Here is a 16,335-nt window from a genome sequence, read left to right as displayed (position 1 = left end):
GTCAGGTCACATTACTTCCCTACCAAAAGCCCCTGATCACTCCGCCTCACCCAGAGGAGGGATCCTTGGCACGGCATTCTGGTCCTCCCCAGCCCAGTCCCAACTGACCTCTTCAGGTTCATTCCTAAGGCATCCCTACACACCCCTGATATTCCAGCCACACTACTCAACTACCCCATAGACTGCTGTGAGGAATAAATAATGTCTGATAAGCGGACAGCACCTGGAGTGTAGTAAGAGCTGTCACCTGTGTGGGCTGGGCACTTTTCCACCAGACTGACTTCTAGAGCCCACCTGAGCTGGCTAGTGGGCGAGCACTGCTCTGTTGTCTGAGCCCAGACACATGTCCTTAGCTGTGACCCTGGGCAGACCCTCACCTCCCCAGGTCCAGGTTACATGCCCCAAGAAAAAAGGTACAATGAAGAACCCCTCTGCTGTCCACCATTTCTCAGGAACTTTTTCGTTTTTTGAGAAAAAATTTGATGTGGTTCCTATGAAATGGCCGCATGGTTTATTATTAGTTCCTGGCCCTCAGGAGCAGTGGGGAGCCACTGTCCCCCTTGGGTCCCCACCGTCATGGCTGCAGGTCTCAACCTGGGGCTGGGGAAAGACCCCTGAATATTCCCCACTGGGCACAGGGGCGGAACGGACCGTAGGTGCTCTTTGTGTTCTAGCTACTCATTCGCACAGGAAGCACTTGCAGCCTTACAGGCTAAGGCATAAGAGCCCAGTTTCATGAATGCATCGTATCACGCCCAGAGGTGAGCTGTGGGCAGTGAGCAGTCCCAGTCGCAGCCTCCATGATGAAGGCAGATTCCTACCTGCTCTGAAAACCTGGCAGCTGTTGGCTCATGAGGTTATCCACCTGTCCGTCCGTCCATCCATCCAATCATCCGTCCATTTCTCCAGGGGACATTAACATTGCCTCTTTTCCATGTTTATTTGCTGAACAAAACCCAGTGGGAGAATAAAGAAGATCAGAAAAGCAAACCAGCTCTCCAAAACTCACTTTGATTTTTCCTTTCTCCTCCCTCTTTCCTTTTTTCCTTTCTTAAACCTGGGGTACATATGGGGTGTCATGCAAGATAAGTTACAAATAAGGATGAATTCAATTATCTCCCCTTTGTTATAGTTCATTCAGTTTCTGAAATATTTCAAACAAATGGACAAGTATGGAGAATAACGTAACAGTCATAAAAGACCCATCGTCTGCTCCAATGAACATTAACTTTTCACCATATTTGCTTCGAGGTTTTTGTTTTCTTTTTTTTTTTTTCTTTTCTTTTTTTTTTGAGATGGAGTCTCGCTCTGTCGCCTGGGCTGGAGTGCAGTGGCCAGATCTCAGCTCACTGCAAGCTCCGCCTCCCGGGTTTACACCATTCTCCTGCCTCAGCCTCCCGAGTAGCTGGGACTACAGGCGCCCGCCACGTCGCCCGGCTAGTTTTTTGTATTTTTTAGTAGAGACGGGGTTTCACAGTGTTAGCCAGGATGGTCTCGATTTCCTGACCTCGTGATCCGCCCGTCTCGGCCTCCCAAAGTGCTGGGATTACAGGCTTGAGCCACCGCGCCCGGCCGAGGTTTTTGTTTTCTTAGGAAACAAAACGCCATGGGTCCAGTTGAAGTTGCCTTCCTCAACATCACTCTGCCTCCTTTCTCTACAAGCTCTTCCCATCCAGTGTGGTGTCTTCCAGCAGGATTTAGGCTTTTACTAGGCCTCTAGGTTTCGACCCCATAAACAATACATAGGATGCCCTATAAATAATACGACATATTGTTTATGGGAGTTTTGGATTTTGGATTTTATGGGCATGATATCATACTGTGTCTCCTTTTGCGACTTGCTTTTTAATTTTATTGGATTTTTAAAAGTTGCATGTGTAATACATACTGGTTATAACAAGTTCAAGCAACACAGAGATAGAGTAAGGAAAAGTTAATCATCTCCATCTGCCTAACTCGAATCCCACTGCTAACAGTTTAACAAACATCTTTCTGCACCTTTTCTGCTGCTCACACAAACATACACAGAGGCTTCATCATAAAAGCTCATGAAATGCTGAAGAAAGAGCCAGAGAAAGTTCAGGACAGGCCAGAGAGCGTCTAGACCGGCAACACGAACAGATATGGCTCTCCTGTGCTACAGTAGTGAGAGGCAGCAGAGGAAGACATGCAACTTCCCCTGCCGTTAGCCCACATCCTGCTGGGTTTCCCCACTCACACCCGCCACGTGACAGGCCCAGTGGTCTGAGAGGTGTCCAGGGTCAGTGGTGGGCAGTGTCCTTTCTATTAAATGTCCTTGGACCTGGCAAATGGGGAGGGTCCAGGCCATCACTCACCAGCTGGGTGACCATGGCAAGCCTCTGTGGTAAAGGGGCCACAAGACCCCTGAAGTCCTTCCTGACTGATGATTGTCAATCAGATTGCTCTGACAGAGAGATGAGCTGCTGGTGGATCTGAGAAGTGGAAGAGCCTTTGGGAAGCTAGACTGTCGAAGCTCACACTCTGGCTTTAGTTGTGCCTGAGAAGGGATTCAAGGATCATATGTGTTTTCTGACTGCTCCATGAACCAGGAATGAGTACACTGGATGCCAAGCAAGTTTCCAAGTGTTGGATTTTGTTTACTTGTCTGTTTTCTTCTCTTTTTAGTTTTTAAAAGTGTAATAGGACCAGGCATGTTATGCCCAGAGCTGGAATGGAATTTTTTTTTTTTTTTTTTTTTTGCCCTTGCCAAAAGAAAAAACAGAATTAATCATTAGAGCTTACGTTTTTTTTTTTTTTTTTTTTTTTTTTTTCAAAATTAGTTTCATGTCACTGCAAAGCAGTAAGAGAAACTGAATGCAAGAAGGCTTTGGTCAGCTCCATCTGGGAGATGTGTTCACTTGTTGACCCTTGAGGCTGAAATAGCTTGGAGAGGAGCATAAACCTTGCTGGGACTTACAAATTGAGATTTGACATGATTTCTAAAGATCTCTCCAGTTGTTAAATTCTATAATTTTTTGTTTCTTTTCTTTTTCCACATGTATTCATTCAATAAACCTTTTTTGAGTGCCTAGTATATGTCAATGATTGTTCTAATAGCTGGGGATATCAGTGAAACATCAGACAAACTCCCACTTCATGGAATGAAGAACTCCTTACACACAATCTCGACACACAAAGACTTCCAGCTTCATCAATTATTCCAATAATCCAGTCATGTACCTTTCAGAGTGTATGGATCCCCATAACACCCTCATGACGTGGGTAGGACAGGTATTCCTAGTCCCCTTTTCCAAATGGGCAGACCAGGAACCACTACATGTAAGAATGGAACCTCAGAATGAACGATATTATAGTCTCGAAGGAGACACAGCAGAGGTGGAATGCCCCAGATCTCACTTCCTGGAGCCTCTGTCCAGCTCATCTCACAGAGTGGGAAAATCTATTGTGCACGTCTTCTGATTTCATGCCAAGGAGAAGCTTAAGTTTCCAGACCTGACACAAAAAGCTGGTGGTGAATTCTGAAAAATGATACTGGGGTAAGAGAGGCTAGGATTCCCGACTCCTTGAGCAAATAAAGCTCCCTACCCTGCTTCATTTGTCCATAATGTTTAAAACCCCATTTGGTATCCTTAAAGTTGAAAATAGGTCTCTCATTCTTCATTTTTCCCTTTCTTTCCTTTTCCCTGGCCTGATATTGGCCCCAATAGCAGCAGTCTACAGCTCCTGTGCAGGCCGGGGCACTGACCCCTCCTCAGGCCCCGGTAGAGGGGCAGGTGGCCATTCAATCTCTTCCATCAGTGCCTTCCAATACCAGCCCAGGGATTCCCTAAATTGCCCAATGGGGCCTTTCCAGGGCACTTAATAACTTGCCCATAGCCCTGGATCCCCTAGCTCTGGGATTCTGGCCAATATTCTCCAAACTCTTTTCATGAGCAATGAAAGGGCTCTTTAGTGTTGCAGTCAAATGCAGGGTCTTTTCTCCCTTTTTCTTGGAGGGCTGTGAACCCCTTTTAGGCTGCTGCTGTCTCCCCAGCATGGCCCATCTATCAGAGAGTTCAGATCCCGAGTGTGGGCCTGCTGGATAAGAAGGGGGCTTCTGTGGTGACTGGGGAGTTTGGAGCTCCCAACAAACTCTCAGGCAGCCTCAAGTTGGCAGCACAGACATAAGAGATTATCTGAACCGAATCTGCTCCTAAAAATATGCTGCATAGAACACTTCAGTGTGTTCATGAAGATCATGGCAAAAAAAAAAAAAAAAGAAAATTTTAGGATAACAAGTGTCTATATTTCATTAAAATAGAGAAACAGGACGGGGTGTGGTGGCTCACACCTAGCCCATAAAACCCAGCACTTTGGGAGGCCAAGGTGGAAGAACTGCTTGAGGACAGGAGTTTGAGACCAGCCTGGACAACATGTATCTGTATAAATTAAAATTTTAAAAAATAAAAAATGAAAAATAAATAAAATGGAGAAAATGATAATGCATTGCCAACCTAGCCAAAAACCTCAATCAATATCCTCTTAATCACTAAGACACTCAAACATTTATGTAAACATCCACCAAGGAGCTCTGAACAATAGAAATCAGTGTTTCCCAGAGTATGAACCTGGACCAGCAGCATCAGTATCACTTGGAAACTTGTAAAAAATGCAAATTATCAAGGGAGGGTATGGTGGCTCACACTTGTAATCCCAGCACTTTGGGAGGCCAAGGTGGGGGGATCATTTGAGCTCAGGAGTTCGAGATCAGCTTGGGCAACATGGTGAAACTTCATCTTTACAAAAAGTACCAAAAAGTTAGCCAGGCATGGTGGCACATGCCTGTGGTCCCAGCTACTCGGGAGGCTGAGGTGGGAGGATGGCTGGAGCTGGAACCTGGGAGGCAGAGGTTGCAGTGAACCAAGATCTCACCACTACACTCCAGCATGGGCAACGGAGCCAGACCTTTTCTCAAAAAAAAGAAAAAGAAGCAAATTCTCAGACCCCACTGTAAACCTACTAAAGCAGAACTCTGAGATGGGGTTCAGCAATCTGAGTTTTGGCAAAACTTCCAAGAGATTCTGACGCTTGCTGAGGTCTAAGAATCACTGATATGAAGCATTGAACAATTATCTAATTATTTAACATTGGGTGAAATCATCAGTGGGTACCTTTGTGTTCAAGACACTATCATATTGGATTGAGTTATTAGATATGAACTACATTTTACTTCTCCATCACAAAAAAATAAAAATAGTGACATCACTTATTAAGAATCCGCAGTGAATGCATAGAGTGCCCAGAAAGAATTGGACATGCACGTGCACGGGACATGTGCATGCCTATGTTCATATCACATATTTGCCTCTCACAATACACTTGATTACTTTTCTTTTCTTTCTTTCTTTCTCTTTCTTTCTTTCTTTCTTTCTTTCTTTCTTTCTTTCTTTCTTTCTTTCTTTCTTTCTTTCTTTCTTTTGTGTGTGTGTGTGTGTGTGTGATGGAGTGTCGCTCTTGTTGCCCAGGCTGGGCTGCAATGGCGCAATCTCTGCTCACTGCAAACTCTGCCTCCTGGGTTCGAGCAATTCTCCTGCCTCAGCCTCCTGAGCAGCTGGGATTATAGGCGCCCGCCACCATGCCCAGCTTATTTTTGTATTTTTAGTAGAGATGGGGTTTCACCATGTTAGTTGGGCTGGTCTCGAACTCCTGACCTCAGGTGATCCACCCACCTTGGCTTCCCAAAGTGCTGGGATTACAGGCTTGAGCCACCACGCCTGGCGTCAACTTTTCTTCTTCTAATGTGTGGGGGTTGTTGAGGCCTCTTAGGCTCAACAGCTTTATTCATAGGCTTTTCAACTTTCTTACAAGACATCTTCCCAATATGGCAGAACAACATAGACATGAGAGGCGCTTCTACCAGGAGGAGAGCTGAGATGTGCCTGTCACACGTCCTCCACCCTTCCACTAGAACCTGGAAAGTTGCTGGAGAGCAGATTGTAATAGAGTGTTTTGATTTACATAGCACATTTTTTTCTTTTCTTTTTTAAGCTACCAATTCTTGAACCTGCATCACATAGCAAATTTTAAGTAAAAATGTTGCTAGGTCTCTGTAACAAATGTTTGGAGAGTGAAAGTTCAAATGGTGGGTCTCACTCTTGGAGGAAGTGCTGATGAATCAATGGATGCTGGCCTCAGTTCCCAACCTGTCCAGGCACAGCAGGGTGATTCAGGAGTGAATTCCCAGTCCCTGAGGGCTAATAGACGGTCCTAGCCTATTTGTTTACACAACCGTCCTGGCAGTTGTTTAACTTCAGCCTCATTTCAGATGCAAAATATTTCAAGTGCTTTCTCTTTGCAGGTCCAGAAGGAAATGTCAGGCGAAGATTTTATCTGTTATCTTCGTGTGAGGGCTTAAATGAAGAACCAGGAACTGAAAGAGATTAATTCGTCAAATTATTATGGAGGCCTGTCATGCCTGGGTGCGAGGAGGACAAGAATGATTAAGACAGGGGATACCGACCTCTATGGGCTTACAATGTAGAGGAGTTGGAACTTGAGGTTGTAATGGAAACTGAAAATTCAAGTCTTTTATCTCCTGGGGAAGGCCGTACCGAGGGTAATGCTTCTCATTTATTTACGTGTTAAATAATGTATTTTACAAATTGGCGGGCCAGGTGCAGTGGCTCATGCCTGTAATCCTAACACTTTAGGAGGTCGAGGCAGGTGGATCATATGAGGTCAGGAGTGTGAAACCAGCCTGGCCAACATGGTGAAACCCAGTCTCTACTAAAAATACAAAAAAAGTTAGCTGGGCGTGGTGGTGTGTGCCTGTAGTCATAGCTACTTGGCAGGCAGAGGAACTGCCTGAACCTGGGAGGCAAAGTTTGCAGTGAGCCGAGGTCACACCACTGCACTCCAGTCTGGGTGACAGAGCGAGATTCTGTCTCAAAAAGAAAAAAAAAGTGTTAAGTTTTCTTACCACAATAAATTTTTAAAAATAAAATGACTTAGTTAACATTTCATTCTTTTTATTAAAAATTCCTGTGCTCACCATTTCCCATAAGAAGCTGCATAGCAAGGGGGTCTTACCCCTGATACTGCTACTGTCAGCACGACTTCTGGGGATGAGGCACTGTGGTGGGGTCTTCCTCTTCCAAGACCATGATGGGGTCTGGGTGGATGCCTTCCTCTCCTTGCTGGGGTGGGAAATTGGGAGGTGTTGCAAATCAGTGGTTGTGGCAGCTTCTGATGAAGAAGTCAGTGGTGTCTGGTTTTCAAGGCCAACAAGGGGAACAAATAGTACCTACCTCTCTCCCCTCATCCACTGTGCTATGTCGTGTTATTAGGAGCTTCACTTACCTCATGGGAAAATTAATAAATGTTTTTTAAAGCCCAGTCTCAAATGTTGCAGAGGCATGAGGTGAGGCTAAAGATTAACGGGTGGGTATGACCTGTCCAAAGGAGAGACAGGGACTCTAGAGACAGGGGACCTAGGGGAGGAAGAGTGCCACAGAGGCAGAGACCTGCATATATACCCTCTGCAGTGCCCCAGGGACTTTGAGGCCCGTGGGGAGGTTCCTTTTGAGCCAGGGCAGCAGGGGCTGGGGAGCCACTGCACGGCTGGTGGTTTGCCTGGGCCTAGGATCAGGTTCCTCACAGACTCGTCCCATGGAGATGGAGGCCTGCTCCAGGGATGGGGCTACATTGGGCTTCCCATCAGTTGGCAGGCAGGTGCTCACAATCGGATGGATTAAATTTTTTTAAAAAGGAGAAATATGACATTTCTCATACCTGAATGTTGTGAAGCAAATTTATACCTGTTAGACTTGACTCTGGATAAACGCGTCCCTGCAATCTCCTGGCAAGTGAGAGGCATTGAAGGATGCACCAGAGAGCAGGGACCTGTGGAGGGTTAGAAAACAAAGCCCTTTGAGGGAGCTGAAGAGATTTTCTCATTGGCCAAAAACTGACAAACAGGGAGTCACATACGACAAAGGCAAAACGGAAGGGGCACCCTTTACCACAAGAAAGTCTTCCAGTACCTTGTGGGGTCTGTGGGACCCAGAGAAAGTGGGGCAAGCAGTTGGGCTGTGGGCCAAGGTCTTCTCGAGCACTTGTGGTCAAACACAGAGCATGTATTGTGCTCCCTTCAGAGCTGGAGCCTGATGGAGGACTGGGCTGGAGACAAAACACTACAGAAAGGCTACCCACATCTCCTGTCACGTGAAAATGGAGAATTTGGCCATACAGGAGGAGAGGAAGGGATCCTGACTTGTCTACCAACCATGCAATTCATATCACTGTGTATCTTTTTATGCTTGTGAAACGGAATGGAACTCTGTGCCAAGAGCTTCAGAGAAGAACATGATCTGGTCGAGTGTGATGAATATTCTCAAATATTAAGGCACTGTTTGATGTTCATGCCCAGCCACTCCTCTCTCAGAATCCACCATGTTTGTAGCCCCAGGGAGGCCAGCTAACCCAGGACATGCCAATCAGCCTCGCTTTCCTGGGAATATGCGGTTGGGAGTGAGAGAGCGTGAGTGTTAACATGTTGAGTAAACTTAGAGTTATGGAGAGAAGAAGGCAGAAAGCATTTTCCACCCGGGGGGCCAGGAAGAGAGAAAGCAGGCTGCAGAGAGAATGAAGACGAAGTCAAATCACAGAAAAAACCAAGACATGGAAGAGTCCAAGTGGCCTTTCAGTTCCTAATTCTAGTCCTTCCAGAGACCTCTTAGCCTTCCTGCCCTGGGGTTCTGAGACATAACCCAGGATCCTTACAATTTACCTTTTTTTGTTCAAAGTAGTTCTCACTGGTTCAGTAACTTGCAACCAATGAGTCTTAAGTAGTCCATCAGGAATGACACATCAGACAAACAGAGCAAGTGACTCACCATTTTGTGTTTATTTATGTAGTAAAACACACAGAACAGTAACCATTTTTAAGTGTATGCTTCTGTGGCATTAAGTACATTCACATTAGTGTGAATCATCACTACCATGCATCTCCAGAACCTTCTTTCTTTCTTTCTTTCTTTTTTTTTTTCAGAAACAAGGTCTCACTCTATTGCCTGGGCTGGAGTGCAGTGGTGCAATCATGGCTGACTGCAATCTTGACTTCCTGGGCTCAAGTAATCCTCCTGCCTCAGTCTCCCAAGTAGCTGGAACTACAGGTGCATGACCAACCATGCCTGGCTAGTATATTTTTTTTAAGAGAATGTCTCACTGTGTTGCCCAGGCTTTCAGAACTTCTTTACCCATTTTTAAAATCGGGGTCCTTCATGATGCCAGGGTTGGCTCATTTCAGTTTATGAGCATGAGCTATGGCGGAGACATATGCCCGCACTGTGAGATGCCTTCGGGGTTTGTTGGTTTTAGCTGCTGATCTCATTGTTGGGTGATTTGCTTCTTTCTCATAGTATTAGGGTTTAGGAAAAATTCATGGTTACTTCAAGGTTCCAGGCAAACCAGTGTTCATTATAAAAAATTTGGCTGCTGTTTGATAAACTTTGTTGACAACCACTTTGACTTAACATTCTGTTGTTATACACCACAAAGAACTTTACACCTGGATCCACACACGTAAGCTTTCCATTATTACGTTTGAGAAGACGAGGAGCTACTTTTCCAAGGCAAGTAGGAGCCTCCCCAAGGGTCTCATGGCCTCTGCATGCTAGGCGGCATGTCAGGGAATAATACAGTCAGTCAAGGGCATGCCACAGTCATTAATGCGCCCTCCGCCAGCCTCGCTTACTTACAATAAAGAATCACTTTACACTCATGCCGTCTGTTCATCAAAAGTCAGCTTAGCTCTTTCCCATGTCGTCTTCACTACAGGATTCAAGATGATGGAGTAACTTTCAATTCAACATTGCCAACCAGATGACAGGAGAAGAAGCACATCATGTATCATATACCAGCTTTTAAAGACACAAATCACTTCCATTCACAGTTCATTGACCAAAGCAAGTACACGGCCGCTCTTGACCACAAAAAAATGTTTTGCAGGGGAGGTGCCATAAGGAGATATGTGCAGATTACTATCTGCAGTATGTGGCAGATAGTAATAAAACCATTCCATAGCCAGCCTTCCACATTCAAATCAGATCATGCTACCAAAAAGACATCATCTTCATTTCTTTAACAAGAAGTTATTGGGCATCTACTCTGTACCAGGCACTGTTCCAGCCACAGAAGATTCAGCAACGAACTAGACAAATAGCTCCCTTCCCCCATGGAGCTTATATTGTAGGGAGGGGCATGGGTACTAAATAAGTAAACAAGTAAATACAAAGGATAATTATAGGTTATAATAGATAAAGATTAACCTTATACCTCAGGAAAGGGAGTATGAAGTTGTGACTAAGAGTACAGGCTCTGAAGTCACACTGCCTGGGTTCTTAACTAGGGTTACCAGATGAAATACAAGACATCCAGTTAAATGCAAAGTTCAGATAAACAACGAATAATGTTTTTGCATAAGTAGCTTCCAAATATTGCATGGGACATATTTATACTAAAAAACTGTTTATCGGGCCAGGTGCGGTGGCTCATGCCTGTAATCCTAGCACTTTGGCCGGCCCAGGCAGGCAGATCATGAGGTCAAGAGATCGAAACCATCCTGACCAACATGATGAAACCCCGTCTCAATTAAAAATATATATAAAAATTAGCTGGGCGTGGTGGCGCACTCCTGTAGTCCCAGCTACTTGGGAGACTGAGGCAGGAGAATTGCTTGAACCTGGGAGGCAGAGGTTGCAGGGAGCCGAGATCACCCCACTGCACTCCAGCCTGGTGACAGAGCAAGACTCTGTCTCAAAAACAAACAAACAAACAAACAAACAAACAAAAAAACTGTTTATTGAAAACATAAACTTAAATGGACATCTTGTAATTTTTATTTGCTAAGTCTGCCAACTCTATTCCTAACCCAGTTATGCCACTTTCCAGCTGTGTGATCTGAAACAAGTTATAGTTACTTAATCTCTCTGTGCCTCAGTTTCCTTATCTATGATATAGGACAATAATACTACTTACCTACCAGGGTTATATTAAAGATTAAAGTTAGCATACATAAGGTACTTAGATTAGTGCCTGGCATGTAGTAAACATGCAATAAATGACAGTTGGTGTTTATTAGGTTGGTACAAAAGTAATTGCAGTGTTTGCTATTCGAATAGCAAAAACCACAATTACTTTTGCTCCAACCTAATATTATCCAATAGAAAGGTGAGCAATTATATGGAAATTAGGAAAAAAATTCAATATTGCCATCTGATGAAAGAATCTCACAGAGAATGAGAGAAAAAAAATCAAGTTTTGCTTCTTTTTCTACCTTTTTAATTAATAAATATTTATTGAGTACCTTCTATTGATAGACGTTGTATCCTAAGTCCTGAGCAGGCATCAAGAATAAAAGATACATAGGACTATAGCAGACATGATTTGCCATCTATTCAAAATCTATCTCACTTGTCTCTTCCTTAATAGAATCTTGAGTTTGTTCAAAGCAGTAATGTAGCCAAATAAATACTTGCTTACCCGGCCTCCCTTGCAGCTAGGGTGGCCATGTGACATGGTTCTAGCCAGTGAGATATAAGCATAATCTGGTGAGATTTTCCCAATAAAATGGAACTGCAGCACTTTCTTCTTCTTTCCTTGAATGTGGATGCAGCCATTATCTTGAAACTTTGGGGGAAAGGCAAAGAGAATCACAGTGGTGTCAGTCCCAACACCACTGAGCTTCTGAACCAATACAAGCAGCCACTTACCTCCAGCCTTCTTATAAAGTGGGAAAATTATGCCTTATTTGTTCAGGTCACTGTTAGTCAGGTATACAGTTGTTTGCTGCCAATCTCATTCCTGTTATAAAGACATAACACCTTTCCTCAATGAGTTTATAGGCAGTCCCTTAATTTTCTCCTCCTTAAAACTATACTGAAGTATCAAAAAATTGCATATTTCCAAGGATTTCAAAATAATATCCAAAAGGGGTATATTCCCAGAGATTTTAAAAGTATAATATTGCTTGCCTTTGGAACATCATCTTGAAGCTCTATTTCCACCATGTGTGGTGGTTAATTTGTGTGTCAACTTGGCTGGGCCATAGTGCCCAGATATGTATGTGATGGAACATTTTCTACATATTTCTGTGAGGGTGTTTTGGATGAGATTAACATTTAAGTAGTTGGACATTTTTTTTTTTTTTTTAATGAAATCTCACTCTGTTACTCAGGCTGGAGTGCAGTGGTGCAATCTCAGCTCACTGCAACCTCCACCTCCTGGATTCAAGTGATTCTCATGCCCCAGCCTCCTGAGTAGCTAGGATTACAAGCATGTACCACCACACCTGGCTAATTTTTGTATTTTCACTAGAAACAGGGTTTCACCATGTTGGCCAGGCTGCTCTCAAACTCCTGACCTCAAATGATCCACCTGCTTTACAGGCTTGAGCCACTATGCCCGACCAAATCAGTGGACTTTGAGGAAAACAGATTGTCCTGCACGATGTGGGTGAGCCTCATCCAGTCAGTTGAGGCCTGAGTAGAACAAACTACTGACCTCCTCTGAATTAGAAGGAATTCTGTCAATAGGCGGCCTTTAGATTTGAACTGTGACACTGGTTCTTTCCTGGGTCTCCAACCTGGTGGCCTTCAGACTGGACTGCAGATTTTGGACTTGCTGGCTCTCACAATCACATGAGCTAATTCCTTAAAATAAGCCTCTGCTACTCTCTCAGGATACACATCTTGTTGGCTCTGATTCTCTGGAGAACCCTGACTATACATTATGTTCTATATAATTTGTTCACTTTATTCTTTCTTGTCACAGTTAAACACAAAAGTCACCCCTTATAAATAAAACAAACACCCAAATTGAGGTTCCATCCCTAGCATTCAGCATGCCAAATGATCTCCATCTTTGCCTCGACTGCATCAAGTTTTATGAGGTCTTCACTTTTTTTGTCACAAGCATGAATATTTTCATTTCTCCACTTTACTTTTTTAATAAAACAATCACTGCAAATATAATAAAGTATTTAAATAATTGTCCCCAAACTGCCATACCAACGAAAGTGATGAAACCATAGAACAGAGCAGCTGGCTGGCAAGCAAGTCTGCTGTGGGATAGCACAGGACTACCTATGCGACGCAGTAGTGACCTATGAGAAGTCTACAAATAACTTTAAAGCCAGATTTGACAAGTGACTGAAAAGGAGATAATGAAAGGCAGAGAGAGGCTGGAGCAAAGACAAAGAATTTACATCCTTTTTTCCACCCTCCTGAGTTTTCAGCTATTCTGAGATAGACACAGGAGCTTGGCAGATGGAAATTACAATATCACTTTTATTATCTCTGAAGTTGTTAAAATAACTACAGCCAACTTGGCTTATACAGGCTTAACTTATGAATTAGGCAGTCCCCAGCCCCAGGCCCAGCTGGGCGAATGCTTTATACTGTACAGCAGAGATGTCAACCACAGCAAAAGAAGGGAGGAAGGGGCTGGATCAGTATGCCCAGATCGTTCTCTCAGACTCACCTACCAGATGTCACTTCTGAGAAGAAGATTGAGGGAGGCTGGGAGAAAGGCCAGTAGTGGGGTATCTAGATAAAAGTTTCCACAGGAAACTAAGAAGTGGGGAACTAGCGTCCCCATAACAGCCTCCAGCTGTTTGTTCTCCCAATGCATTGGAGTCCTCTATCAAGTGTGCCACCAGCCAAGGATGTGGCAGCCCCCTTCAGGAAAGAAGAAATGGCAAACGACCTAGGAGGTGTTGCTCCCACCTTCTGACACTGAATGGCTTCAGAGTATCCTCCTGGGACTGCTGGCAGGCAGCGTCCACTTTACCATTGCATGGCCTCCTCTTTGCTGACTCTGTTTGTCCCCAGTGCAGCCTGTCCCACACTTCTTGTCTGCAATGCTAAAACCTCGCCTATCCAGCACCACATTGAAGTCCAGGTCATAGATACTGGTGCTTGAGTCATATTGATACCTATATCAGTGTGTTTCTGGATCCCAAAACCAAAGTTTCTAGTGTCTGAGGGGTTATTTTTTTCTTTTCTTAACTCATATTCCTGCACCTTTAGACCTTTCTCCAGGATTGTTTCTGCCTTGGCCCCTCAGAGTGTACAGTGGACAGCAATCTCTTCATTTCTCCTGATGCTGAAGGATCTGATGCTGTACTTGGCTTTGGAAAACACGGGGGTCTGGCCTGTGAGCTGCTCAGGTCAGTCTGTCTCTACCCTCCCCACACAGATATTGAGGCGAGTTTGTGGATGTGAAGTTCCCGCGTGGGGATCTTCTTTTCACCTTGATCCTGTACCATCGTGGAGAACAGGAAGAGCCAAATTTCTTCAATAAAATTAAAATTTAAAGAAATCAGGCCGGGCGCGGTGGCTCAAGCCTGTAATCCCAGCACTTTGGGAGGCCGAGACGGGCGGATCACAAGGTCAGGAGTCGAGACCATCCTGGCTAACACGGTGAAACCCCGTCTCTACTAAAGAATACAAAAAAAAAAAAAAAAACTAGCCGGGCGCCTGTAGTCCCAGCTACTTGGGAGGCGGAGGCAGGAGAATGGCGTGAACCTGGGAGGCGGAGCTTGCAGTGAGCTGAGATCCGGCCACCGCACTCCAGCTTGGGCGACAGAGCCAGACTCCGTCTCAAAAAAAAAAAAAAAAGAAAAGTGAAAATTTAAAGAAATCACTCCTCAATGTTAAATTCTGCTCAGAGTCCTTCAAAGAGGTCCTCGATACCTGGATAAAGCTGGGGTTTCTTCAGTACCTTCAAGATCAGACGTCTCTCCTAAGAATAAGTGTGGTTCTTTCAGAACCTCAGAAATTAATAGGACACAGGAGATTATTACAACACCACCTATTAACACTTGGGGCTTTAAAAAATGTTCCCAGGCAAAACAATCTTCTCAGTAACCTGTATTTATAGAATTTAGACTCAACTATTTTGTCAAAGCCTAAAGGAGAAACTCAAGATGTTCTGAGGGAAGGAGGGTAAACAAAGTGAAGGCCTTCTTGGATCAGCCTTGCCAGAGGACACTCAGTCTGTGCTGGGTGTCTGGAGCCTGCTCTCTCTGAATTTAAACTCAACCGGGAGAATTCTCTCACTGAAAGGTCAATTATGGCACTTAAAAAAAAAAAAAAAAAAAAAAAATCCAGTACTCAGAGTAGTTCCAGAAGAGCAGAATCTTAGGATGATTTCTTTGAATTGGTTCTGGCTTATCTAGAATTGATTTTCTGATCTGATTAGATTTACAGGCATTAATGAGCCTATTTCCAGAGGTAAAGAGGGCACTGATACTTTATGTCCTTTAATGACAAGACAGTAATGTAAAATTATTACCTTTAGAGACCTGTAATCAAGTTTTACAGAAAGCTAGGCTCTAGGTTACTAAGAATTTGATGCTGTAGATCCTTTTAATGAAAATAAGGAGAACATGCTTCTTACTGGGCTGGAGAACATAAGGAAAGAAAATGATGAGCTCGGGACTTCAAATTTCCAGCTCAAGGCTCACATTAAGAATCTGGAAGCTCCAATGACTGCCCTGAAAGAAACCCTAATCTCCTGTAGCCACAGGGAAACTAAATCCAAAGTCTAATTTTGTGGGTAGCTGAATTACAAGGCAAATTGAATTTGCAGCCATGCAGTACCTCTTTTGTTAAAGTAAGGGTACTGATTGGGAAGGAGAGGGACCCTGAGAACCACGAAGGGGATATATGGGGGGATTCCAGTGAAGCTGGGAACTTGAACCCCAAGTTCTGCTGAATCTTTTTTGCTAGTAGAAGCAACCCTTCCATCATCTGAGAAGACTGGTTCCCCCTTGTCTAAAGATCCTGTAATAATCCTCTGCAGGACTCACCCCCACCATCTCTCTCTTTCCTAAATTTATAACTAGACTCAAGTCCCTGAAAGCCCCAGAAGGTAAGGTACAAATTACTGATCATGAGGAAGTGTATTAGTCAGTGTTCTCTAGAAGGACAGAACTAATAGGATATATCTATATATAAAAAGGAGTTTGTTGGGCTGGGCGCAGTGGCTCACACCTGTAATCTCAGCACTTTGGGAGGCTGAGGGCAGGTGGATCACGAGGTCAGGAGTTCGAGACCAGCCTGGCCAACATGGTGAAACCCCGTCTCTACTAAAAATAGAGAAATTAGCCGGGAGTGGCAGCAGGCACCTGTAATCCCAGCTACTCGGGGCTGAGGCGGAAGAATCGCTTAAAACCAGAAGGCAGAGGTTGCAGTGAGCCAAGATCATGCCATTGCATTCCAGTCTGGGCAGCAAGCGTGAAACTCCATCTCAAAAAAAAAAAGAAAGAAAAGAAAGAAAAGGAGTTTGTTAAGGAGAATTGACTCACATGAT

At 44.2% G+C, this 16,335-nt stretch overlaps 1 pseudogene; it reads right to left on the bottom strand.

Moving 5' to 3' along the window:
- Positions 1-13,805: 13,805 nt before the first annotated feature.
- On the bottom strand, positions 13,806-14,287 carry LOC104656199 (annotated as a pseudogene).
- Positions 14,288-16,335: the final 2,048 nt, after the last annotated feature.

This window comes from Rhinopithecus roxellana, chromosome 17 (genome assembly GCF_007565055.1).
Source record: "Rhinopithecus roxellana isolate Shanxi Qingling chromosome 17, ASM756505v1, whole genome shotgun sequence".
In the NCBI taxonomy this organism is placed as follows: Eukaryota; Metazoa; Chordata; class Mammalia; order Primates; family Cercopithecidae; genus Rhinopithecus; species Rhinopithecus roxellana.
The sequence above is the reverse complement of the archived record's forward strand: the minus strand, read 5'-3'. Positions and strand labels throughout refer to the sequence as shown.